At 41.2% G+C, this 27,461-nt stretch overlaps 1 protein-coding gene across 12 annotated transcripts in view; it reads right to left on the bottom strand.

Annotated features, from left to right (window-relative positions):
* Positions 1–27,461, bottom strand: part of ERC2 (ELKS/RAB6-interacting/CAST family member 2) — a 901,328-nt gene that overhangs the window by 843,294 nt on the left and 30,573 nt on the right. The gene's annotated exons all lie outside the window — the stretch shown is intronic.

Here is a 27,461-nt window from a genome sequence, read left to right on the forward strand (position 1 = left end):
CTTAAGAATGCAGATTTCTGGGCCCTATGACTGACCTTCTGAAACAACATATCTGAGATAGAATGAAGAAACCGACTGATTCTTTTGACCAACATTAGGTGAATCTATGGGCAAACCAGAGCTTCTCCCTTCATTGCGCACACATGTCACCTGGAGATCTTGTTAAAATGCAGATTGTCTGATTCACTAGATCTAGGTAGAGGTTTGAGAGTCTGTATGTCTAATAACCCAAGAGCAGTAGTTCCCACCCCAGTTGCACATTAGAGTGTAGAGCCCAATTCTAATTCCCAGATGAATCAGAATCCCTATAATGGAGCCCAGGCAACACTCTGGAATGAAATTCTGGGTAGATAAACCCTGAACCTCAGTTTCCCGCTCTACAAAATGAGAATAATACCCACATGAGATATCACTCATCGCTAGTCATCTCACAAACTCCCTGCTCCCCCATCATGCTGTCCTTTACTTTGGAGCCTTTGCAGACACGATTCCTCCACCGCCAGCTACCCCCTCATTGTGGGCCTCATTAAACCGTACTCTCTGTCTTCACACTGAAGCTCAAATGTCACCTCTGCTGGGAAGACTTCCTGACCAGCCCCCAGTGCAAATCTAAATGAGGTTCCTGCATTTGTACTGTTCACAGCACCTTGAACATCCTTCAGAGCCCCACATATTTCATAACGATGTACTTTCGTGCAAGGAATAATACCCACTTCATCCCACTAGTCTTAGTGGGTCCCAGATCCCAGTCCTTGATTCATCACTGTAACCTCCACAGCTCCCCAGCACTTCACCCTAACAAATGTTAATGTAGGTTGAGCTACCTTACTCTGTGCCAGCTTCTGCTCTCAGCATTTTACAAGATTCAATTAACTTCATCTTCACACACTCATACAGGACAGGTGCCATTATTATCCCTATTTTATGGACGAGAAACAAGCATAGAGAGACTAGGTTGCTTGCCCAAGGAGTCACAACTGGAGGCCCCTAGTGGAGGAAACATGATTTGAACCCAAGTAATCTGGGTTAAGAAAGGTAAAAAGGGGGCGCCTGGGTGGCTCAGTGGGTTAAGCCGCTGCCTTCGGCTCGGGTCATGATCTCAGGGTCTTGGGATCGAGTCCCGCGTCGGGCTCTCTGCTCAGCGGGGAGCCTGCTTCCCTCTCTCTCTCTTTCTGCCTGCCTCTCCATCTACTTGTGATTTCTCTCTGTCAAATAAATAAATAAAAATATTAAAAAAAAAAAAAGGTAAAAAGGCACAATGAGGGACTAGAGAGGTTCCCTGGAGATTCTTCCTCTTCTTCCTTTCTTTTTCTTTCTTGCTTCCTTTCCTTCCGCCTTCCCTCCCTCCTTCCTTTTCTCTCTCTTCTCTTTCTCTCTCATACACACACTTTATAATGGTCACTATGCAGGGGCAGCCACAGCTCATTTATTCTATTTGCATCGCAGATACCTTAGTTCATGCTCCTTCTTTGAAAACAAAGGTACTGACAAGTCCCTGCTCCGATGGAAGTATTCCAGAAACATGTAACACACTCGATGTACCTTTACCAGACAGCTAACGGGAATAAGCAACCAACGAAACTGGTTACATGCACGGCGGAACTAAATGGGGTTGTGAGGTGGGGTCGGCAGGCTCCTTCGCACACCGTCAGGAAGGCAGGCCTCTCGGAGGAGGTGCGGTCGAGCTGGAACCTGGAGGGAACAGAAGCCAGCTCTTCCCCCGGGAGGAGAGGGCAAGGTGGGAGAAGCAATGCAGGCAAAGGCCCAAAGCACCACACTGCGGCCATGCCTGAGAAGCGAGAGCCGTCAGTGTGACGGTCGCTGAGGGACGGAACAGGTAACAGGTAACAGGATAAAGCGCGCGGGCCCGCCCGGCTACTTCGCACCTCGAGATTCACTAATTTTTTCAGCCATGTGATCACCAATCTAGTCACCAAAACCTTTCCCTGTGGGTTCACATACCCTCCACAGTGTTCTGATCCCTGTCCGCTGAAAGCAAGCGCCGGAGCTTGCGGGCTTTGCCGCCAGGACCCACCTGCTTTCGCTCATTGGTTCAGAGGCTGGCACGTGACCCGAGCATATCCAATCCATGGCCAGCCCTCAACCCGAGGGAGGGCAGGTCTTTGGCTCACCCAGTGGGCGTGGCATTTGGAGGAGCCCCTCAGATTCCATCGGGAACTTAACCCCGACAGTGAAAAGAACGAATTAGTTAAAGGTGTGGAGAAACGTGCTTGGAGAAGAGACGTTAATAAGAGAACTCGGGTCAATATTTAAAACCCTCATTCCTCTGCCTCTCGTGTGGCCATGTATTCTCAACTCCAAGCCCCAGCTAGACGTCGGTTCTTATCATCAGATTTCTGGAAGAAGCTAGACATCTTAATACCACTTGAGTAATAATAGCACTTATTAAACACTTACTCTGTGCTTTGCTTTAGGGACTTTCCATGCTAGCTCACATAGTCTTGCTAGCATGAACTGAAGCCAGAATCACTATCCCTGTGCTTATACCTAAAGAGTCATCTCCAAGAAGTTGAGTTACTTACCCAAAGTCATAAGAAAGCTGTAAATGGGCAAACCTGGGACTCCAACAGTCTGTTCTATTAACCACTATGATTAACTGATTCTTATTTTTCTTAAAACAGAGCCTCATTTACTAGAGGTGGTCTGAGTGAGGCTCTGTTCCCTATAGATGGAACAGAATATCCTTTTCAAGTGTACAAGTATCTATTGGTGCTTGTAATTAGAGTGACGGTTTTTTTTTTTAATTATGTACAACGCTGTATCCAAAATGTCAAATTTCAGGATATATATAGAGCAAACTGATTTTAATTTGTGTCCATGCGATATAGAATGTCAATTAGTAAATGAGCTTTGGCCAAAGATTTAAAGACGGATAATAGAGCATTCACTCATTAAATGTACCATGCAATGTGATGCATAAATAAATATCAAGCCATATGAATAAATTAACAAAATTACTCCATAAACAGCTCTTCCCATGATTCTTTATTCCTATTGTAATAACGACTAACATTTACTGGACACTTGCTATGTGCCAAGTTTCATGATTAAGCACTCTGTATATTATCTCATTTAAACCTCACTATTGGGAAAATAGTAAAATAACCCCAGTTTACAGATGTGAAAATAGAAACTCAAAGACAGACCAAGTGTCCAATTTTGATTTTAGAGAGGCAAAATTTAAATGCAGGTATATCCGCCTCCAGAAGACTTGTCCTTGACTACTTCAAGCAATTAGCACACCTCAATCAGAGCACCTATCACATACTATGCTTTGGTGGTTTATCTGAAGATCTGTCCTCCACTAAGAATCCACCTTTGAAGAGTTTATGGACTCTCCTATTCACCTCTATCTCCTCCTTGATTAAAACAGAAGATAAATATATTATTTTTTTAAAGATTTTATTTATTTATTTGACAGAGAGATAGAGAGAGAGAGATCACAAGTAGGCAGAGAGGCAGGCAGAGGTGGGGTGGGGAGCAGGCTCCCTGCTGAGCAGAGAGCCCAATGCGGGGCTCAATCCCAGGACCCTGAGATTATGACCTGAGCCAAAGGCAGAGGCTTAGCCCACTGAGCCACCCAGGCGCCCCGAGAAATATAATATTAATACAAAGCAATTAGCTCATCTGTTTTTCAAACAAAACTTAGTCCAATAATCACTCCTGCTGACTCTAGGCTACTGGATGAATTTTGCAAGGCACTGAATTATCACAGAAAATAAAATCAGGACCAGAAAACTAAATTTCATTTTAGATACAAAACTGAACGGCAGCCAGTCTCCACACAGGAGACTGCTAAGTTCTTCAGCTTCTTATTAACAGATTGATTTGTGACAACTCTGCGCCACTCAGAGATGAGGGAAAAAACTGAGCATCTCTGAAAATTTCTCATAAAAATTATCTGTAAATAACGAGAAAGATGTTGAAATATTAACGCCTCCTCCATGAGCACATCAAAATGCTCCCTCAGCCACCTTCCATCTGCTTGCCCGCCTCTTCCAACGTGAGCACAGCCACGCTCCGTTTTCAGCTTATTTGATGTCTAAAAAGATTAGCCAAAAATTGTTTCAGGAAAAAAAAATTGTTTCAGCATGCTGGAAAGTATAATCCTCACATTTCAGACATATTTGGACATCCTAATTTAAAATATGGTGGAAAAATAGCATACTTGTGGGTTGTTCCTTGTCATATTTTAAATGCATTCCTGTAAAATATATTTCTCTATTAAAACCATGGGCATAAACTTAACTTCTAAATGGATGTAACAACAGCAACAATAATAATGGCAGCTAACACCAACATAACATTGTTCTAAATACTTTATGGTCATTCACTTAATGATCCTGAAATGTTTCTATTACTAGCTCCATTTTACAGAGTAGAAATCAGAGGCCCAGAGCATTCAGTGACTTGTTCAAGGTCACAGGGCTGACGGTAGCAGAGCCACTGCTTGAAACAGGGGTCTTGACATACTATGTTCTTACCCACTGTATCAATCTATCCAGGAGGCATTAGCCACCACCTAGCTTTAATCCTTCTTTTCTAATATCTTCTGTCATTGTCATATTGCAGCAGATAAAAAGCTGGATCATGACTGTCGTGGGTTAAATAGTGGCCTCAAAAAAGATATGCCTACGTCCTTACCTCCCAAATCTGTGGATGTGAACTTATTTGGAAAAAAAAGTCTTTGAAGATATAATTAAAGTTAAAAATCTTGAGATGAGATCTACCCAGATTTAGGACAAGCCCTAAATCCAAAGACAAGTGTCCTCATAAGAGGAAGACAGACAGAAATTTGAGACACAGAGACACAGGGGAGAAGGTGATGTGAAAATCAGAGGCAAAGACTGCAGTGATGTGTCTACAAGCCAAGGAATGCCAAGGGTTACCAACAGAAACTAAGAGAAAGGTATGGTATGCATTCTCCCTCCAAGCCTCCAGAGGAAACCAACCCTGCATATACCTTGATTTCAGACTTCTGGGTCCTACAGGTGTGAGAGAATAAATTTCTGCTGTGAAATTAAGTGAAGTTAGTAGTCATTTATTACAGTAGCCCCAGGAAGCTAATACAGTGAGTCTTGGGCCCAAAAACCCTGAACAAAAATCACATCCTCTCTTGATAGATCAGGGAAATAGGTTCAGAATGAGGAATACATTAGCATGCTGTCAATCACACAACAGGTTTGTGGTAGAGCCAAGCCAGGCTCTAAGGTACATGCTGGCCTCCCAATTCCTGGGCCAGCTCCCTCTTCTTAACCCACCTCTTTGAGAGACAGAATCATACATGCACTTTAGAACCTGACCACCTACGTGGTGTCCTTGTTCTACCATTTGCTAGCTGTGTACCTCTATTTTCTCATCTGTAAAATGAGAATAGAAATGACAACTACATCACTGTGTTATTTTGGGGAACAAGTGAGTCAATATATGTGAATAGTATGCAGTAGCTCTCAATAAATGTTAGTTATTACTCTTATTTTATTCCAATATCTATTTAGCTATTGATAAAGGGCAAATTATGAAATCAAGAATATGGGAGTATCTAGGAAAAAAAGAAACCTGATAGACACATTAGCAGGGTTTATCATTATGTGTGGAAGTTTGTGACAAACCTTATTTCCCAATTTCTTATGAAGATGTTGGACATCAAAAGGTAATGCCCATCACCCTTGACTTATACCTCTCTGACAGTCTTCACTGGCCCCACTCCCAATGTGATTGACCAGTGACCAGGACATTGACTAGAATGTGGTGCTAGCAAAAGGAACACAGGCATGCCCCCACATCCTCTTTCCCACTTGTGCAGCCCCAAAAGAGCAAGCGGCCCCACGCCTCCCATCTGCTTCCTGCTCTCCCACGGTGACCACTCCTGAAAACACTGCTTTCTTAGGCAGTTCTGCCATCCACCCAACTTTCCAGCTATGGGAACCCGCCCACTTTCCTTTACCCTTTCACTTCTGGGTATCCATGTAGTAAGCACAGCAGAACCTCCTCCTTTCGCTAACCTTGATTTCCCCCTGAACATCGTGGCTACCTGGAGTCAACATGCAGCAGGCATGGCCATCTGGAGGTCTGATGGGGACGGAACGGCAAGGTCTCTCACCTAGTCAAAAAATCCCTGCATGAGGGATACTGAGCCCATCCTTGGGCATTGATAAAGCCTTACTATGTTTCTCTTTGACTTCTAGTCCTCAGGTGTATATTCCTTTTTGGTCAGACCCTGGATAGGGGCAGAAAGAACAGTAGCACTCAGACACCAAAACCCCACCCAAACTCCTAACAACCTCTTATTATCTTCTGATGGAACTGTACAATAAGCTCACTTTTTTCCAAGAATAATGTTCATTATAAAGTGTCCTCCAATGTATTGAACTTCCTACTAGTCATCTGAATGATAATGCACACTTGCAGAATACCAAGAAAATGAAACACTTGGGGAAATTAAAGCCATTTCACCCCCAAATCAAATAACCATCAGTTTTTTGTAATAGTTATCCTGCTCTAATTATAGTGCTGGATCTAAACACACACACACACACACACACACACACACACTCTACACTCCTTGTCATATCTATCCCTATATAAAATCTAAGCCAGCTGCTGGAATTAAGCTAAATAGTATTGGAATCAACAGTGTCCTTAGGAAACATAGGGCTGGGATGCTGATTTCATCACAATTCTATCGCCTGTACTTTTTCCAGGAAGTTCAAGAACCATGAGCAGCTGTAGAAATCCAAGTCATCAGAAAAGCAAACAAAGGCAGTGCCTCTCCTGCAAAGCAAGTTCCCTCAAAGGGCGTCAGCGTCTGCCTTCTTAGCATAAAGGCCAAGCCCTTGATCTATGGTGAATTTTTAATACTTTTCTCTTTTTGTTTCAGTCATTTGGGAAACATGATCCCTTTTTCTCCAGGCCTGGTACCAGACTTCCACCATCACCCATAATCATGTCATTTGCCTCCAACTCTCAAGAATTAACCAATGCCTGACCCACCTTACCCATTTCTCCTTCCCCCAATAGCAAAAGGAGGTCCTGTCCCATTCCCAAGCCTGGGTGGAGATTACCATGATGCTGTCACCTCTTTCACAGTAGGGTTAGGATTTCATCTAAGTCTATGAGACCAAAAGATGCTTATATCTTATTAATATCTCAAATTTGAAAATGTTCTCTATTTCACCTTCAAACTAAGAATCTGTCAACCAAGGAGTAGACCAGAGCAAACTGGAGATACAACACCCCAGCTAAGGCAAGCAGTAACTCACTCAATCCCTGCTCACTCAGTTCAGGGCTACCAGATATGCCCAGCATTGAAAAAAATCAGAAATCCAGGCTTTACATAAAGTCTCCCAGTTTTACAATGCTGGCAACTAGTTCCCAAGGTCACACAGCCAAATTATGGCCGAGTGAGGACTAGATCCAGGCCGCCTAACTTCACAAAGCCCAAGAGGTCTTGACTCAGTATATACTTGTGTATTTTACTTAACAGCTATTTATTAAACAATTACTATATTGAGGGATATTATTTTAATAAGTAGATGAATGGATGGAGGGACACCCAGATATTTATTAAGGAACTAAAGAATAAGGCAAAAAAAGAAAGAAGGAAGAAGGAAAAAGAAAGAAGGAAGAAGAAGAAGAGGGAGAAAGCAAAACTTAATTCCCAAGTTTACAACATACCTTTTTAAAAAACTGAGATACACGGGGCAGCTGGGTGGCTCAGTTGGTTATCAGCTCAGGTCATGATCCTGGAGTCCCAGAGTCCCCGGATCAAGCCCTGCACTGGGCTCCCTGCTCAGCAGGGAGTCTGCTTCTCCCTCTACCCCTCACCCTGCTCATGCCCTCTCTCTCAAATAAATAAATGAAATCTTAAAAAAAAAAAAAAAAAAAACTAAGAATACAACATTTAATTCATAACTATCATTTTCCTTCCAACAATAATTATATTTGCGAGTAATGCTGAATAGGGAAGAGATCACATAGTCTGAAATCTTAGAATAAGGCAAACATAGAAATCCTGTTTAAGCCAGAGCATCTTCCACTACGAAAACCATGACTGTGGGCTGTAGCTTTAATCCACAGGTAAAATCTCTTCTTGGATTATTTAAGAACAACCTCTTTACTCCTCTGCACTATTGGGAGCACAGGGTATATTTCTGCAGTGTTTCTATCAGGATGGTAATTAGTATAGCTGAGAAATGCCATCAACAGCAAAAGTAAAATTAGCCTTTACTTGTAAAATGTCTCCTGGGGCATACTGGTGGCTCCTGTCTCCACCAAGCAGGGTTTTGGGCTTGCTGTGTCATCCCATAGCAAGCAAATTGCCCCATTAGCAGCACCTGAATAAAACCACCAACACATCATACTGACCACCAACATGTCTTCCTTTGCCTATTTTTTTTTTTTAAGATTCACCCATTTATTAGATAGTGAGAGAGAGAAAGAGCGTACAGGAGACAGGGACAGAGGGAGAGAAAGAGAGATAATCTCACACAGACTGCCCACTGAGCGTGGAACCCAAATTGGAACTCAATCTGATGACCCTGAGATCACGAAGTGAGCCAAAACCAAGAGCTGGACGCTTAAAACACTGCACCACCCAGGCACCCTTTCCTTTGCCTATTTCAACCACACCTGCCTCATCCTAGCCACATACTTCCATCAAATTGCACACATGACTTTTTTTTGCCACTGGGGCACTCCTAATTTCCCTGAAAATTAGCTTAGACCTGTAGCATGTGTTAGCCAACATGAGTTTTTGAGACCATTTTATTCAACATAGTGATGCAACAGGGAAAACAGGGACTCAGGGAGCGGAGATGATTTGGCCAATATCACATCCTGTTTGGCATTAAAGTGAAATGTAAACTAATTCCTAGTCTGGAGCATTCTCTTTTCACTGAGCCAAGCAATCTCTTTAGGTTTAATCTTTTTACTCCACACCCACCATCTCTTTATCTGAACCTTTCCTGACCACCTCTTCCCTGAGTTTGAGGAAACCTCAACATCCACCCACAGCTGAATTCATCTTCTCCCTCCCCTTTCAGACTTTGTTTCACCAATAACCCTTTCTCTACTGGCCCACTCCCTACATGGTAAGAATATGGTCAAATGTGTCACGTATTGGTAAGAGAAGATTCCCCAAACTCCGCATCTCCTCCAGTTACCATATTCAAAGCCAAGCTACCTGCAGAAAGAATACAAAAATCAACATTACCACTTCTAACCCACTACCGCCCAATATCTATTCTCACCACCTTCATAATGTTCTAGCAGAGGCCACAAGACAGCCAGCTCCACCAAACCCACATCTCTACTTAGTGTCACCACTTGGATGAATGAGGTTTTGCAATAAAATGTGATCAAAGAACAAACTCCTGATCTCCCCTCCTACTAAGCCTGTTTGGCCTCAATCTTCCCTAGGGGCTCAAGCCCCAAACTTAACTCCTTTTGTTTCCCCCACTAGAATGGAAGCTCCAAAGAGGCAGGAATTTTTGTCTATTATTATACACTCAGCACCTAGCCTAACACATGGTAGAAGTTCCATATTGGTTGACTTGATCCATTTCAGCCATTCAATCATCATCTTGCTTGACCCTCTTGGGGATACCAGTGACACCTCTAGTGGAAAATGAGTAAACACATCTAAGGCCAATGGAGAGATTTGGGTTAGAGAACTTTGTCTGATAGATCATTCCTTTGGTACAAACTGTTAAAGTGTCACTGTAAGAGTTTTAGTTGGCCAGAGATAATGCAGCAGATGGATTTAGTAGACAAAGATTAGCAAAACAGGCCAAAGTTTACAAAAATCAATCAGTCAAACACTTCCTATGAGTCCTCAGCTTTCTAACTGGTTGGATTAATGTGTGGAATTATCTAGACCTGGACGCCATGTGAACTTTCTTGGGCGACTTGAGTCTGTCTTTCCCAAGGGTTCAGACAACAGCTTTTACTAGGAAGTTATCTTCATCTTTTTTTCTCTATTATTCCCTATAGTGATACAAAAATTTACAGTTTCCATCTTATGCTGCAGAAAATATTTCAATTCAGCCTACCAGGAAAATGTAATGTGATTCTTTTTTTTTTTTTTTTAAAGCATGAGAAAAGTCTGGCTATGGCCCAAAATTTTCCAGAGCAGCCATCTGCAAAACAACATGAACTGGCTTGGATTCAGCTAAAAAGGTCAATACCTCGGTCAAGAAAACTCTCCTAGCCACCCCTAAGAACAGAACAACAACAACAAAACTGTTCCCAAGATTGTGATTTGGTATTTCCTTGGAATATAACAATACTTACACATCCAACAATGATAATCTGGAGACCTTCTCTCTCTCTCTCTCTCTCTCTCTCACACACACATATTAATAATAGAAAAGGGATATCAAAGAATTAAGCCAAGGAAAATTAAACTATTCTCAACCCAATAGACCCATAGCTTCTGCTGTGTATAATAAGCACCTTTCCCTTTTGACCTTTGGTATATTACAGTGGAGCTCTTAAAGTCATCCTTGTGCTGTACCATGGCAGTCCCAGAGGATTTCACAGAACCAGAAACATATAGGAAAAACCATAGAAACAAAATACAGTTTGTCCCAACATATGCCTCTGTGCCTATTATGTGCCATAGTAACATCTCTTAAATTAGAAAAATTTAAAAAGTGATCTCCAAGGGCCAAATTCTCTTTCTCCTCTTTAGATAGAAGTGTAATACTTGGGCCACTACTTTGCCCTATCTCCTTATCTAGGCTTTATGAATAAATCTCTAGTCATCTAGTTTTTCTTGGCAATTCCCTCCATTGAGAACTTGAATCTCTACAACCAACCCCTGCTCCCACCTACCATTTTGAATAGTTGTCCATCCTCAGGGACTATCTCTAATGTCACGTTCTCTATATAAAGTCTTCCTTCATCTTTTCCTTCTCTGGACTCCTAATCAACTTAATTATATCTTTGAATGGCAGGGACAAATTTCTTCCTTTTTTTTTATGGGTCTTTTTTTACAAGCTTTTATGAGTACAGCATTTTCTCTGTAGACTAGGTTCTCATGGCAGGAACTGGGACTTCCTCATTTTTGTAACTATAAAGCTTCTAAACAGAGAGCCCTAAATATTCATAGCTCTATCAGTCAAGATGCATTGAGCTATTAGTAACAAAGCCTGAACTCAAATTGGCTTATACAAATTAAAGGAAAATCAAAGACAAGACAATCTTCAGGTATGGCTCTGATTTCATTTCTCTACCATTCTTTTAGCACTCTACTTCCGCCATCTGACAACTTTGTCCTCAGATTGGTTTCCCTCATGGTTATCATCATCATCTATTATGATGGATATTATTTGGATATTTACTCATGTTGGCATGGGGCTAAATATTTTTTACCTGAACTCTCTCATTTAATCCAATTAAACTTAAGTCCTATTAAATTTACTCCACTAGCAGTAAATTTACCCCTAGAGCAGGTACTATTATTACATTATTTCACAAGTGGGGAAACAGTTTCAGAAAGATAAGGTTGCCTGAAATCCCACAGATGGAAATGAAACCCAAGCAATCCACCTCCAAACCTGGTGCTCTCAACCACTGTCAAAGACAGTCATGCAAGACCCAAGAAGACAGCCCCCACTAAGGCACATTACCAGACTGCTCACAGAAACTCTAAACAGACAGCGTATCAGATACAAAGAGTAAAACTGGGGCTGCCAGATTATGATATAAGCATCGTTTAGGAATGTCACTCCACATCCTACAGTAAGGACAGGAAACACCTAACAGGTATTAGGAAGGTGATCAAGACTGGTACCAAGTTGAGACTTTCTCACTGAAGTTCATCAGAAGTACTAGATGAGATTTGGAAAGGCAATGACTTTCTCATTGTAAAGCCCAGTGGCTTGGGCCTCTAAGTTGTGTAATGCAGAGTCCATACCTGTCGTAAGATCACCTTGTGTACACACGACTGGCCACTCCATACTACAATTAGGGTTGACTGGGGACCAAATTTGAAGTTAATTTGGCTGGGCTCAATTCCCTCTCTGCCACTTACTAACTGCAGCTTTGGACAAGTGATCTCTCCTCTAGCTTTGCCTTACATCCAAATGAAATAGTGATTTTTTTTAAACAATTTTGTTTATTTATTTGTCAGAGGAGAGAGAGAGAACAAGCAGGGGAAGCAGCAGGCAGAGGAAGAAGCAGGCTCCTGCTGAGCAAGGAAACCATGCAAGATTCAATCCCAGGACCCCAGGATCATGACCTGAGCTGACTGAGTTGCTTAACCGACTGAGCCACACAGGCATCCCAAAATAGTGATATTATTAACAGTACCTACTTCACAGGATCATCATGAGGATTAAATGAGATACCATATGTGAGCCCATCAGCACAGTGTTTGAAATATCATTATTTCATTTGGGGTATACGTAGGAAGTGCTTTACGAGCTATACTGATCATCTTTATTCTTATCAAGGGAACATATTGTAGTCAGGTGGGTGTGCTAGATGGGAAAGTGATTCACAGGCTCACATGCTCGCCTGAGAAAGGCAGGAGCCCAGACTTTCTCCAACTTCCCCTCCCCAACCCCTTCCAGAAGCCCTACAATATCCGGGTGTTGGAAAGCTGCTGTGCCCACTCTCCTGGACTCTGGCTAGGCTTCTACAGAAAAGAAAGCTCACATCAAGGGCTCTTCTCAGAAAGAGAACTGAGAAAGAAGCTTCCTTCCCTAACCCAAATGTCATGCTCAAGTAAAGTTGCAAGGTAGAGTAAACTGTCAAGGTACATTACTGCTGTTTCTTAGTTATGTTCCACATAGGAAAAAAAAAAAAAAGGTCCTCTAATGATTTTCCAAGATAGTAAGAGTGTCTTACACTTTATAGCCTTCCTCAGCCCTTAGTCTTTACTGGGAACACAGTAGGTACCCATGATCCTTACTTGGTAACTTCCAAAATTCTTTTTTTTCCTTGCACTATCACAAATGTCTACAGCACAATTTATCTGCAGTTTAATTTTACCTGCAATCACACACAAAAAAAAAAAAGTGAAACAATTATCTGCAGTGAACTGGGAATTTTGGAACCCCAAGAAAAACATAATGAACTAAAAGTCCTTAATGAAAATATGTGAACATATATTCAGTATGACACCCAACCCCATACAAACTCTTCAGTCATAACTTATTCCTGAGTGTAGACTAAAATCTATCACCTCTAGGATATTGTACTTGAATACGTTTAGTGAATGTAGTGCTGTCCATCTATCAGTTTCCACCCTACCAATGTACACACCTTTTAACTCTTCAAAATCCTGGCACATGTCCCCTACTTCTCAGCAAAAATTGAAGAGCAGTGAGCTGAAGACATGTCTCACGTTACCAAGAGCTCATTCATCTCATTAACTACCAAGAGCTACGTACTCCTAATACATGTGCAATATGTAATATTAAGTGGCATTATCTAGAGAGAGGTTGTACCTAAATATCCTCAGATGCCCTTGGGGTTAGAGTGGGGATAAGGAAGTGAAATGCTGTGCACAATTCAGGTTATACACATTTTTCTAGAAAAGATATAAAAGTTTTCATTGGCTTCTAAAAGAATACATGGCTCACCAAAGTTAAAAATCACAAACAGAAGTTTAAAAAATTTGAGAAAGCAAACTTTATTATTTGCTACATTTCTAAATTTGAGCAATTTCTAAATTTGGTCATCATGTGCACTGTCCAACTCTCCACCTCATATATTTACTTATTTCTCTGGTTCTAAAACTCCTTGGGAACTTCTATATTATTTTACATGGATATTTCAGAAAGCTCACCCAAGGGACAAATCAGTGAATTTTAATTTTATTCAATTCCTTTTTAGATAATATATGCTCAGGAGACAATACTTTTTAGAACTCAAGCTAACTGTTATAACTTAAAATAGAAGATGCCAGATTATAACACGACTAGTTCTGAAAGTTTATAACTGGCATCCTAGTCTCATCCACTTTGGAGACCCAATTCTTCAATAAGACTAAAGGAGTTTATAAAAAGTGGAGAATGTTTTAGAGTTCCATAGAGGATGTGATCTGACATTATATTAAAAAAAAAAAAACAACACATGGGTCCACTAAGATAAGACAGCATGATTTGATCCTGCTGTCAGTTAATACCATCTCTAGACTTTCTCCAGTGGGCACCATCAGAGGTAGGGATTGACAACGTGGGTGTGAAGGTCAGGAGATCCCAAAAGGCTACTGATGTTGCTCTTGAAACAGCTGTCTACAGACAGAGGGGAGAGTAGTTACCTTTCTTTGCTTGTGGCCTTCTTAAAAACTGAAAAAGGTAAGCTCCCATTTAGGTGTTGCACAGAGGTATTTCCCAGCAAGGGCTATCCTTTCCTCCTTACCAAAACTTATCCTTCTGTTTCCTCCTTAGAGAATCTACCCATCATGATCCTTTCTCAGAAAGATTCTTTCCATAATTCTGCTGAGAGACTGTGCTTCTCCTGACTCCCTTGGGCACAGCTGACTGGACCTAGCACAAACTCTGGATTCACGCTGGGCCAATGAGATTTTTGGTTCTCTGAATTTGAAACTGAAACTCTAGGCAGTCTCAGTTAAGCACTTGAATGGAGAAGATGCTTTCCTTGAGTGGCCACTTTTTCATAAGCAGCATATAAAAACAGCCATCAAGAAAGAAAGTAGCGAGACAGGAGGCAAAAATAATGAGCAACTGACTTCGTCCTTTTATTCCTGATTATTTTCCAACTATCTTTATTCCAACCCCCAGGGACACCTGACTGCCCTATCTACATTTAGGGCCTGAAAATAACTCTTCTATGTCCCTAGTAAATCCCTTTCTTTTCCCCTTCAACATGTTTGAATGGGCCTCTGCTAATTGGAACTACATTTTCCCTTAAATAAGTGGTGACTGAATCAATTATTTAAAAAAAAATAATAAGCTGGATTCTCAAAGAAGACAAAGAAGAGGTTTCATAGGAGAAAGTTGCTGGGAGAAGTGGAAACCGGGAACGCTGGGACCCAAGAGGGCAAGATCTGACTTGGAGACACAAGATTGAGAACAATCTAAAGACAAATTCTGAATTAAGTGTAACCATTCCCTGAAGTCAGACAGAAACCACCTGAAAAGGATGCCTAGAGCCCCAGTTGAAGGGAATACTGGGTCAGGAAGCTATCCATGTCCCTTTAAATTCCTGTAGAGAGAGGCAAGTTCAGGAAGAATTCTATCTAGATTAATGAGACCATCCTCACTGGATACAATAATCCATAATAAAGAATTTCCCCATTCCTGAAGCCCTGCCCTTATGGATCCAGTGAATTTGTCAAAGTCATAACCACCTCAGCAGATCTGCCAGAACGTTAATGAGCATTCTGAGAGATGATCTCTCTCATTCTTCTGCCACCTGCAGTTTTAATTTTCCAGCCATCCCTGGAGTTGCTTCTTCCCATCCTTCTGGGTGGGCTTCCAAGATAGGAGTTTTCCTCTGGCATTCTCCTCTGCACATGTAATTGACAAGAATGCATTTGGTCTTTCCTGCTTCCCTCTCTCCTCTGTTGTTCTCGAAAACATGCTCCCTTCCTTGTTCTGGCTTTCTGTTCTTCCTGTATAACTTCTTGACAGCATCCTTAAGATACCTTCAAGCAGTACATTCCTACTTCCACTCTATATTAGGGCTTCCATTTCCACACCAAATTCCCTGGTTTTCAAGCAAATCTGTTGTTTTTCTCATTAAGACAATAGAAAGAACACACTTTTGAAGCTAAAGCATACCTCAGATTCAAATTCCAGCTCCACCTAAGGGTGAGGGCTCTGGCAGGCCATTTAATCTCTCCATCTTGTTTCTCATCTATAAAATGGGGGTACCATGTTTCGCAGGGCTGTTGAGCTCACGCACATGGAAAGCAACTACTAAATTCCTGATACACAGTAGGAGCTAAAAAATGCTTATTCTCTCTCCCTTTCCTTTCCAAGATCAGTATCAGACATAGTCAAAAAACACCATTAAAAAGCCAGTAAAGGGGCACCTGGGTGGCTCAGTGGGTTAAAGCCTCTGCCTTCGGCTCAGGTCATGATCCCGGGGTCCTGGGATCGAGGCCCGCATCAGGCTCTCTGCTCAGTGGGAAGCCTGCCCCCTCCTCTCTCTCTCTGCCTGCCTCTCCGCCAACTTGTGATCTCCCTCTCTCTGTGAAATAAATAAATGAAATCTTTAAAAAAAAGAAAAAGCCAGTAAAGTTATAAAGAAATGATGGTTTAAAAAATGGGTTTCACGGTGCCTGAGTGGCTCAGTCGGTTAAAGTGTCTGGCTCTTGATTTCAGCTCAGGTCATGAACTCGGGGTTGTGAGATCAACCCCTGTGTAGGAGGACTCTGCATTGGGTGTGGAGTCTGCTTAAGATTCTCTATCTCTTCTTCTGCCCCTCCCACTTTCTCTCTCTCTCTCTTTAAGAAAAAAAAAAAAAGTTCATTTCCTTAAAGGGTTGTATATTTCCTTAAAAAATTAATCTCTATTTACCAAATATCCACCTCCAAAAGAATCAAGGTATTTGAAGATTCATGGTTACTAGTCCAGGTCATTATTTTTTTTTTAAAGAAAAAAGAAAAAAAAAAAGATATCATTTACAATTAATTCCTTCCCATACAATGTTGAATCAGGTTTTACCTTTTATATGAATATTTTTGCATAAATACATACCTTTTGATCACCACTCCACAAAGTGAAAGAATTGAGTGTAGGCAAGGTATTAAGAAAAATGAAGATACAGTAATCACCCAATTAACTCAAGGTTTCTCATCATTGTAGGTATAGACATTCTTGGCCAGATAATGCAGAGCTCAATTCTATGCACTTTCGGCTATTTAGCAACACCCCTAGCCTCTACCCACTGGATGTCACCTCTTCCAGTAGTGACAAAGAAAAACGTCTCCAGACATTGCCAAATGTCCCTTGGGAGGCAAACTGCCCTCACCTGAGAACAGGTAAGTTAACATAAGCAGTGTACAGAGCCAAACCAGACAGTACAAGCCCAGCCATTGGTTTATAAGACAGGAAGTAGCTGTACTTTTTCTCTCCAGAATGTTCCCACTGAAAACAAAATCGCTGCACATCACTTCCAAGATATAAACAAATGCTGGCTTCACAGAGAAACAGAACGTGCCAGAGTTCTATTTGTCGAGCTGCCCTAGCTCTTGGCTACATGCCCACACTCTGCCTAAAACCTACTTCCCAAACTTTTGAAAATGCTTTCCACAGCTTTCAGAATCTGACCTTTAGAGCAGCTGTGTGTGTGTGTGTGTGTGTGCGTGCATGCGTGTATGAAATAGATTTACAATTTTCTATATTCTTGCAAAGCCAAAACCACTTATTGAGTCCAAATGCCAACTGGGGGTGGTGGGAATTTGCACACAGATGTCAGTGGACTCCTAAACAGCAACACAAGAGCTCCACCTGCAACTAATTATAGAAACTGAAATTGCACTCTGGCCAGAGGAGGCTAGGTTCAGAAACCACCCCATCTGCTTTGGCCAATAAAATCACTCTGTTACTTTTCTCCTGTCAACATAGACTTGCTTCTTAAAATCCTCTGAGGATGTTGTCTGTAGGGAAATTTATTAGGCAGTGAATTTTTTGAGGGTGACCGCTCCCTCTGCCTTCTCCCCCTAGAGCTTGGTTTCAAAAAGTGCCTTGGCACAAGTGAGACTAAAATAATCTATCCATTGAAATATTCCAAAATGTTTTCTTTAGTTCCTGGTGTGCTGTTGCTACCCCTTTGCCAAAATAAAATGATCCAGAGAGAAAATGGAAGAGGGAAGTCATTTAGCTCTCCCAAGGTCCAGCATACAGGAATGTTTATATTCCTCCCCGCATTAGCCATGTCTTTCATAAAATAAAACCTGGGAATAAAAATCTGTAAGGCTACTAATGCAGTGCACATGGCTGATCCTAGGGCTGACTATAAGAGATTACGGAGGCAAAACAGCTGACATCTGTGACAAAGATGTGTGCAGCTCACTTCAAATCATTCTCCTACATTCTAGCAAACAAAGAAATCAACTGTTGGCTCTGTGCCATGTCATCTATCTTCAGAACCAAAGGAAGTTTTCACCTACCCAGGAAATCCATTTAAAATCGTGGTTTCAGACTAAGTAGGTCATTGCCTAAGTCTGGACCAGAGTTTTTCCACCTTTCTGGAAAGGTAGACAAAAGCTACACTTCTCTGAAGAGCTGAAGACTATTTCAAGATGAGAAAGGTGAACTTTTGTTGTTGTTGTCCTTGTAAAATTCAGGACATGTCCTTCCAAAATTCAAGTTATGCTGTGGTGCTAAACTGGTTTATATTATGCAGTTCTAAATGTGTGTCTATGCAACATTGAGGAAGGCATACATAAACACTCATACTTTAAATCAGAGTTAAAACGAAAAAAAGTTATATACCTATACAACATTTGATTGACTTAATTTCTCAGGTCTCTTTTCTTTATTTTTTTAATTATTTTTTTATTTTATTTTATTTTTTTTACTTATTTATTTGACAGAAAGAGTGAGATCACAAGTAGGCAGGGAGGCAGGCAGAGAGAGAGGGGGAGGCAGGCTCCCCGCTGAGCAGAGAGCCCGATGCAGGACTCGATCCCGGGACCCTGAGATCATGACCTGAGCCAAAGGCAGAGGCTTAACCCACTGAGCCACCCAGGCGCCCCAGGTCTCTTTTTTTTTTAAAGATTTATCTATTTACTTGAGAGAGAGAGAGAGAGAACACAGTGTGGGAGGGGCAGAGGAAGGAGGGAGAGAATCTCAAGTAGACTCCCCACTGAGTAAGAAAACTGACACAGGGCTTAGTCCCATGACCCTGAGATCATGACGTGAGCAGAAATCAAGAATCAGACTTAACCGACTGAGTCACTCAGGCACCCCTCAGTCTCTTAATATGACTTATGAACCCTTAAGATATTTGAAGAAAGAAGGTGACTAAGGACAACTCAAGTCAGTGCAATAAAAGTCTGTTTTTTTCCTACAGCATCCCTTTGTCCTTCATCTCAGTTCCTGTAAAGAACCTCCCTTCTCCCAATGCCTGCAATCTAAAGGGCTCACCAGTCACAGTAACCCCTTCTCACATACCTATCCTTTGCCCCAGCTGTACACACTCACCAAGTCCTGGAGCAGGATATGACTAAGGTGAGACAAAGTCCTGCAAATTTTCCAAATGGGAAGTAAAGACATAGGGATCCCTTAACCCTTCAGTTATGACCCTGGGGTACAGGCAGCCAAGACCACCCACCACATCAAAGACAAAAATGAGGCTTACACGTAGATGGAGGCAGATATCAAGAACCAGAGATGAACAATAGTGAGACAAAATCCTGCTACAGTTTGAGGCACTGGATCTAGTCAACCCCAAGTTCCACATCCAAGCCTTCCTGCAATTTCATTACAGGAACTAATAAGTCTCCATTTTTCGTCTACATAGGCTTTTTTTTTTTTTTAAGATTTTATTTATTTATTTGACAGAGAGAGAGACCACAAGTAGGCAGAGAGGAAGGCAGACAGAGAGGAAGCAGCTCCCCGCTGAGCAGAGAGCCCCATGCGGGACTCGATCCCATGACCCCGGCATCATGGCTTGAGCCAAAGGCAGAGGCTTAACCCACTGAGCCATCCAGGCACCCCACATCTATATAGGCTTAAAAACTTTTCTGTCACTACTTTGGAGTGTTGCCCAATACTATTAGTAAGTAGGTTTTTTCATTCTAATGTGTAAGGTCCTTTAAGATCTCATTTCACTCCACTGAAATGCACCTATTTTTCTGGTTATCATGACTTGTAATTATTATGAAAAATATTATCAATTAATAATTTTTTATTTTATCAGTTAGGAAGGTATTGAGCTGCCCAACTAACAATGACTTAAACCACTAGTGGTATTTTCTCATATGACTAGAGGGCTGGAGGCCAGCCCCTGTGGGTGCTGCTGCAAGTGCTCAGTGAACATAGGACATAGTCTCTGTGCTTGGCATGGCCTTTCTTTCATGGTTACTACACAGCTGTCACAGCCCCAGGCAACAAATCAACAGTTATGACAAGAAAAAGGGGGAAGGAACATTGCTGGTGACATTTACAAAAAAAAAAAACTTTCCCAGAATCTCTCACTTGGGTTTCATTGGCCAGTTACATGAGGCAAAAAGGGAGAAGTCTGATGCTGAGACATTAAATAGGCATCACGAGGGCACTCTGGAAGGCCCAGCCACTGAAGGAATTGGTTACACTGAAAGTGCCATCTGCCTTCACAGGTTTCAAACTTTAATACCTTGCTTCTAGAGCTACTCCTGAGCCAGTCTTTTCCAAAGTGTGGCCTTTATTTGCTTAGTTTAGAAAATATTTATAGTTTATGACAAATAAAATTATTAAAAATATACATTAAACTGTGTGTGTGTGTGTGTGTGTGTGTGTATAAAATAACATCCATATGTTAACCTATATAACTATATATATATGAGACTTGGAAGGAAGTATATTCCCCTGACCCCACTGACTTTGGGCTTGGCCATGTAACATGCTTTGGGCAATACGTGAGTTGACTTGATGATATAAGCAGAGGCTTTAAAAGTGTCTGTGTGGTTTGGTTGGACTCTTGGCATCTATGATCTACCATAAGAGGAATTACTGAATAGATTCTGTCCCAAGGAGAATGTGGACACATGTAAAACATATTTAAAGCCAACTTTCAACCTCCAGCCTGGTGTCAAAAGTCCAGCCCTGCCCAACTAAGTAGCACCCAACCTGCAGATACATGAGGGAGAGGTAAATGCTTATCTTTTTAAGCCAATTAGGTTTTGGAACGGCTTGTTACACAGCATTACTACAGCAACAGCTGCTCAATATATAGATGCTTGGTTTAAGATAAAGTTTCATGGTCTTTGCTGGGGTTAAGCAAACTTAATAGATTTTTTTTCCTTTTTTTAAAAATTTATTTTGGAGGAGTGCGGCAGAGAAAGAATCTCAAGCAGACTCTCCACTGATCATGCAGCTTGACGCATGGTTCAATCTCACGACCCCAAGATCAGGATATAAGCCAAAATCAAGAGTCGGACGCTCAACTGCTCAACCAACTGAGCCACCCAAGTGTCCCCTTAATAATCATTTTTTAGGGGCACCTGGGTGGCTCAGTGGGTTAAGCCTCTGCCTTCAGCTCGGGTGATGATCTCAAGGTTCTGGGATCAAGCCCCACATCAGGCTCTCTGCTTGACGCGGAGCCTGCTTCCCCCTCTCTCTCTCTGCCTGCCTCTCTGCCTACTTGTGATCTCCTTCTCTTTCTGTGTGTCAAATAAATAAATAAGCAAATAAAATCTTTAAAAAAAAATCATCATCATCATTTTTTTAACTGCAAGAGTTAGAGCATTTCATTTCACATGCTGATATATTGTATGTGTTTGTTAGGGCTGCCATAACAAAGAATCACGAACCAGGTGGCTTAAACAACAGAAATTTATTGCCTCATAGTTCTGGAGGCTAGAAGATCCAGATAAAGGTATCACTGGGGTTGCTTCCTTCTGAGAACTGTGAGGGAAGAATCCAGGCCTCTTTCCTTGGATGGTAGATAGCCATCTTCTCCCTGTGTCTTCACGTGGTCTTCCCTCTGTTCATGTTTATGTCTGTGTCCAACTTTCCCATTTTGGTAAGGACATCAGACATATTGGGTTAGTGCCCAAGCAAATGACCTCATTTTAACTTGATTACCTCTCAAAAGGCCTTATCTCCAAATAAAATCACTTTCTGAGTTACAGGAAATTAAGATTCTAACATATCATTTAGGGGGGAACATAATTCAACCCATAACATTATGCATTATGGATTTCCGGGATAAGAGTATCTAGTATGTCATGCCTCAAGTTTATTTGACTGGGAAATCCCCTCTGGAAAGTATTGTTTCCCTGGAAATACTTTGGAAAGGTGGCTTTGATGGCTCCATGGATCTCAGATTCAAAGTAGCAGGAGGAATGGAGTCTGAAAGAAGGCACAGGGATAAAACGGGTCTATCTGAACAGTGAATATATTTAAGTCCCATTGACAGACTAGATGGACCTGGACACTGCAAGGCTGAGTCCTTGATTTCACAAAAACCCAGTGCTCAAGGGGACTGCAGCTGCATTTAACTGTTAGTGGATGCCCCCTTCACAATGCAGCTACCTAGCCATCTTCCCAACAGGAAACAGAATGAATTCTACCACCTTTTTCCAACTGGCACAGCTCTTCGTATCTGGATACTCCCAGTGACAGCAGTATTTTAGAACAGAGTTTAATGACCCCTGTTGAAATGGCCCTAGAGTTAATCAAATAAAACAAAAAATAATGATAAAAGAAACATGGAAACGTGACCTATCTCGACCTGTTCAAGTTACAGGCTCAGAATGAGAACCAAAAAAAATCATACGTTGAAACTAGCTTAAAAAAAAAAAATCATCAAAACCCCATACGAATATTGATTTAGAGTAGATTATTTCCTATTGTGTTAAGCCAAAAATAGAAATGATCACATAACCATTGCTTCAAAGCCATAAAACTCCCCAGGCAGGTTTACTTACACTTCTTAGGTTACGTTTCCCAGTGACCTTGTCCCACTTCTTCGTGCAAGATGGGTAAATATTAGATCGAGTACAATCTCCCAGTGTGTGATGCTATTTATATTCAAGCAGATCCTTGGCTAGCCATGCACAAGTTAGGAAAACGTCTCAAAACTGCTTAATACACATCTAATTTAGAAAAAGTAATCTATTAGAAATATAAAGTTAATAACGACCCCAAAAAATCCAGGAATATGAAAAGTCAATAACTTACATGCATCAAACTGCAAGACGTAAGTCCTTATGAACTTTCTGAAAATTTCTTCTCTATCATGTTTTCCCTCTCTGATCTCTATCATGCAGGTAAATAGAATGAAGGGGTAAAAAAAAGACAATGGTATAAACTTTAAGAGAAAATTAGGTCACTTAACCTTCCATGATTTGGATTCTCCTGCCCTCAACATCCACCCCAACTCCACAGGCTATTACAAATAATAAGGGGGCTATCTCAAGTGGTAGCCAAACACCCATTCCGAATCTTTTCTTCTCACCTCTCCCCAAATCAGTCTACAGGGGTGACATTGAGAGCAGAGGCTATGGGTTCACACCATTTCAAAGAATTAGCCGTCATAATACTCCACCACCCTCTTCCTCCATTCAAGAAAGTACATCATGAAGCAGAAAGCGCAAGTGATAACATAAGGGTAACTGCATCCATGCATTCCAGTGATTCCACATGCCAATACTACAACTCTTAGTAGTCCCAAATTTATTTCTATTCATGCAGACCTATGTGGCTGAGAAGTAGCACCTTGGAGAGAGACTAGGAGATGGAAGTGAGGAGTCTGGATAGGTGTCTGGTGTGGAATACCCATCCAGGAATCTGAGTATCTATCCTTTGCCTGTATGATATTTGGTCACAGCTCCCTACCCAATTGCCTCCAAGGTTGCAAATATCCTGCCCTTCCTGTAACACAGGAAAGGTGTTCAACATCCTCTCTTAGATCTGGAGCTGGGTTCACCTCCCCTGGACAGAATCACTAGAACTTCAAAATATAGTACAAAAGAACTGATGAGTGGTTTCCCTCTTCAACACTGCACATAAGAGTGAAAGGTCTGTATTAGTGACCATTAAGTACACAGAACCATGAATCTCATACACAAGAGCACTTGAGCTTCCTGACCTCTAGCCTATGATGGACCTGCTTCCCATTTGTATTCACGTAGTATAGTTCAAATTGTTTTAGATCACCTGAATTTATGCTAGCAAACTTCTAATTATCCAAACAGACAGTGGTTGAACTTCATTTGTAGATGCAGTCTCTGGTTGTTGTGCATAAGAAACCACAGTCAAATGTTCCCCATCTGCTTTACATCTTTTTCTTTCATATAGAAAAATTTTCCATGATTTTTTCCTCTAAAGGGAAATTACAGTCAGTAATGGTAAATGGTTGAAATTCTAAACAGCACAAAAAACCACTTCTACGAAAATGAAATAAATTCCTAATTAAGAATAAAAATCCCCCCCCCCAAAAAAAGAATAAAAATCCCCAGGGATGCCTGGGTGGCTCAGTTGGTTAAGCTGCTGTGTTCGGCTCAGGTCAGGATCTCAGGATCCCAGGGGCTCCCATCAAGGAATCCTGCATTGGGCTCCTTGCTCAGCAGGGAGCCTTCTTCTCTCTCTGCCTCTGCCTGCTGCTCTGCCTGCTTGTGTTCTCCCCCTCCCTCTCTCTCTGACAAATAAATAAATAAATAACATCTTTTAAAAAAAAAAAAAAGAATAAAAATCCCAGGGCACCTGGGTGGCTCAGTGGGTTAAACCTCTGCCTTCGGCTCGGGTCAGGATCTCAGGGTCCTGGGATTGAGCCCCGCATCAGGCTCTCTGCTCAGCAGGGAGCCTGCTTCCCCTGCTCTCTCTCTGCCTGCCTCTCTGCATATTTGTGATCTGTCTGTCAAATAAATAAATAAAATCTTAAAAAAAAAAAAAAAGAATAGAAATCCGTTAAACTAAATCACATTCTTAGTCACTCTATCAGAACAAGTCATTTTTCTCATCTAACATATATGATCTTCCCATTAAACTAAGATTACAGTCACAGTTCAGTGTTCCTGTAAGGAGTTACTGAACATAAGTCCTAGACATTTCCATGAACTAGACCAAAGCATTGAAGACCAGCTCTCATTAACTAGCTGTGTGAACTTAGGCAAACTGCTCATTCTTTCTACATTTATTTTTCATGTGCAAAACAAGAAAAAGTCTAGCACCTACTCAAGGTGACTAATGCAAACAGTAAATAAGCTAATACACACAAAGCTCCAAGAACAATGATTGGCACATAGTAAGCCCCCAACAGAGGTCTACTGGTCACAGTAGTAGTAATAATAGAAACAGCAGCAACAGCAGGAGTCTAGATTGTTCCCCAAGCTTTATTTCATCTTGCTCCACTTTTTGACGAACACCAAAACTTCACTGGTAGAAATTTCTAGATGTCCTTCGTATCTTACTCTCCTCCCTGGAAAGAAGAAAGGACTATACTATAACTCCCAATCCCTTGCAATTGGGTCACTTCCAGCCCAAGGAACTGAGGAGCCAATGTGCCATCTCCACACACCCCCTTCCTCTGGTGCGACAACTCCTGAAGCCATGTGCCAAGATGCAGAAAGCTTGAATCCTGAGTCACTGCCTGGAGGAGGGCTGCCCTGGAGTCACCTGACCTACTTCATATTTCCAGTGAATCTTGATGTGTTAAGCCACTGAGATTTGATTGCTGCAGAAGGATCTACCCTATCCTGACCAATAGGTACTCACATACTCCTAAAACAGATGCTGACATAATTCCTACAGGAGAAGGAGAAGTGCTTCAATTTTTAAAAAATGACTTGCTTTTTGTCAATCTTTATATTCTTTACTTTGTAATACTACCTCATACTGCAAGTAAATTGACTTTTCAAACACTCCATGCTGCTTCCTCCTTTTGCATTTTTAGCCTAAAAAAGAAAATGTTCACATTTTAATCATATTTAATAGAAAGATTAACACTGGAGCTTTTACTGGATCATATGTCACATGATCACAGGGCACCCATTGTACCTAAGGTAGCCTATGATCATAGTATTTTCCAGAACTAAGAAGGGGTACTAGGAGCCCCCTCAAGTATTCACTTATTTCTGACTTACAGCAACTTGGGACAGTTAAGTAGGATTATGGATATTTAAACTAAACTAATGCTAACAAAATAGACAAGGGGTTTAAAATGCTTTTACAACAGCATGAAGGTTTTGTGTGTCATTAAAATGTACCTCAATGTGTCATTTATTTTATTTTGTCAACAACTTCCATACATATTTAATTCTGTGTGAATGTTGGAAAAGACACATAATAGATTGGCATAATAGCACATCACGTAATTTATAAGTAAACATACATGTGTGTAAGTGAGAGTCTGTGCTCAAAAAAAAATTTAATGATAGCAACATAAGATAAAAGTAATTTTTGAGCTGACAGTTTAAAGAATGGCTTTCAAACTTTTTTGTCATTATTTGCATGATTCCTAAATAGCTGTAACCGTTTTTCCAAAACAACTAAATAAGAAAACCAGTACAGAATTAGGGAAATACACATAGCAGTGACAGGTTCATAAAGACATCACGAACCAGCAAAGTCAGGGGAAAAAAGCAGAAATGATAGTAAAGAGCATTAATTTGATTTAGGACTGAAGAACAAAACTTTCTGTTCCAACTAAAAATCACACTTTCACATCTGAAAACCAGCAAAGACTCTGTCAGATAGTCAAAAGGATAAGGTGATTGCTTTCTACACATAGAAGAGAATGAAGAACAGATTCTCACAAAGATCAGAAATGCTTCTAAAGATACTTGGACTCCAAGGGGTGGTATCCAGGGCAACAGATAGGAGGGCCAGCAGATAACCCCAAGAAAGGCAGAGAGCTTCATGAGGCCAACATCAAGACCAATTATCAAAGAATCACAAGGTCAGCCAAGTTAGAATTATCTCAAATTTCTACAGAAAGTTAAGTGAAACCCAGAAATTTTTCCACCAAATGCCACAGCACTCTACTCCCCATCTCCTAGCACTTATCTCACTACTCATAAGAGGTGAAGCTGGGATTTAAACCCAGGAATGTCAGACTCCAAAGCCCTTATGAAAACAGGAGCAGATGAATGAGCCCCACAGAATAGGTAGGATTTGGAAATGGGAGACTAGCCAACTATAAAAGGGAAAAGGAAGGGAGAGGCTTCCAGAGAAGGGAAACCTTTCTCTGGCAGAAAGCTACCAGAGAAAGGGAACAGAAAGAGTAAAGAACTGAAGGGGTAAAACCCTGAGTAAGTGCAGCAATCACCAAGTTGGAGTGCAGGTAACACAGGAGATGCGCAGGGAGGGGGTATGAGATAAGGCTGGAAAGCCTGGCTCAGGCCTTCCAAAGTAAGGTGCTGATGGCTCAGCCAAAATGCCAAATTCACTCTGAAGCCAATAAGTAATTATTGAGGGCTGTAAAGCAGAGAAATGGTATAACTGAAAGTAGACACAGGGAAAACTAATCTTGCTATAACATGGAAGATAGATCAAAGAGTAAGAAGGTGTCTTGCATATAGTACATGCTTATTTAATATAAATGGATAAAGGAAAGACCAGGTTACAAATTTTTTTGTTTCTCCAACCTGGTATCAAACCCATTCCACCCAGCGTTACTTAATATTATTTGGTTTGCTGTTTAGAGTATAAACTCCACTCATTCTAGAAAGAAATAAACTTGCTCTCACTTCAAAAATAAATCAATTCATCAGTCAAATGTGGCTCTTTAAATGTTGCTGTTAAAGTGTCTACTCTTGCAAAAATTAACATTTTCCTCTTCCATGCAGAGGGAAGTACATCTGAGCTGCT

Source organism: Mustela erminea, chromosome 1 (genome assembly GCF_009829155.1).
Source record: "Mustela erminea isolate mMusErm1 chromosome 1, mMusErm1.Pri, whole genome shotgun sequence".
Lineage (NCBI taxonomy): Eukaryota > Metazoa > Chordata > Mammalia > Carnivora > Mustelidae > Mustela > Mustela erminea.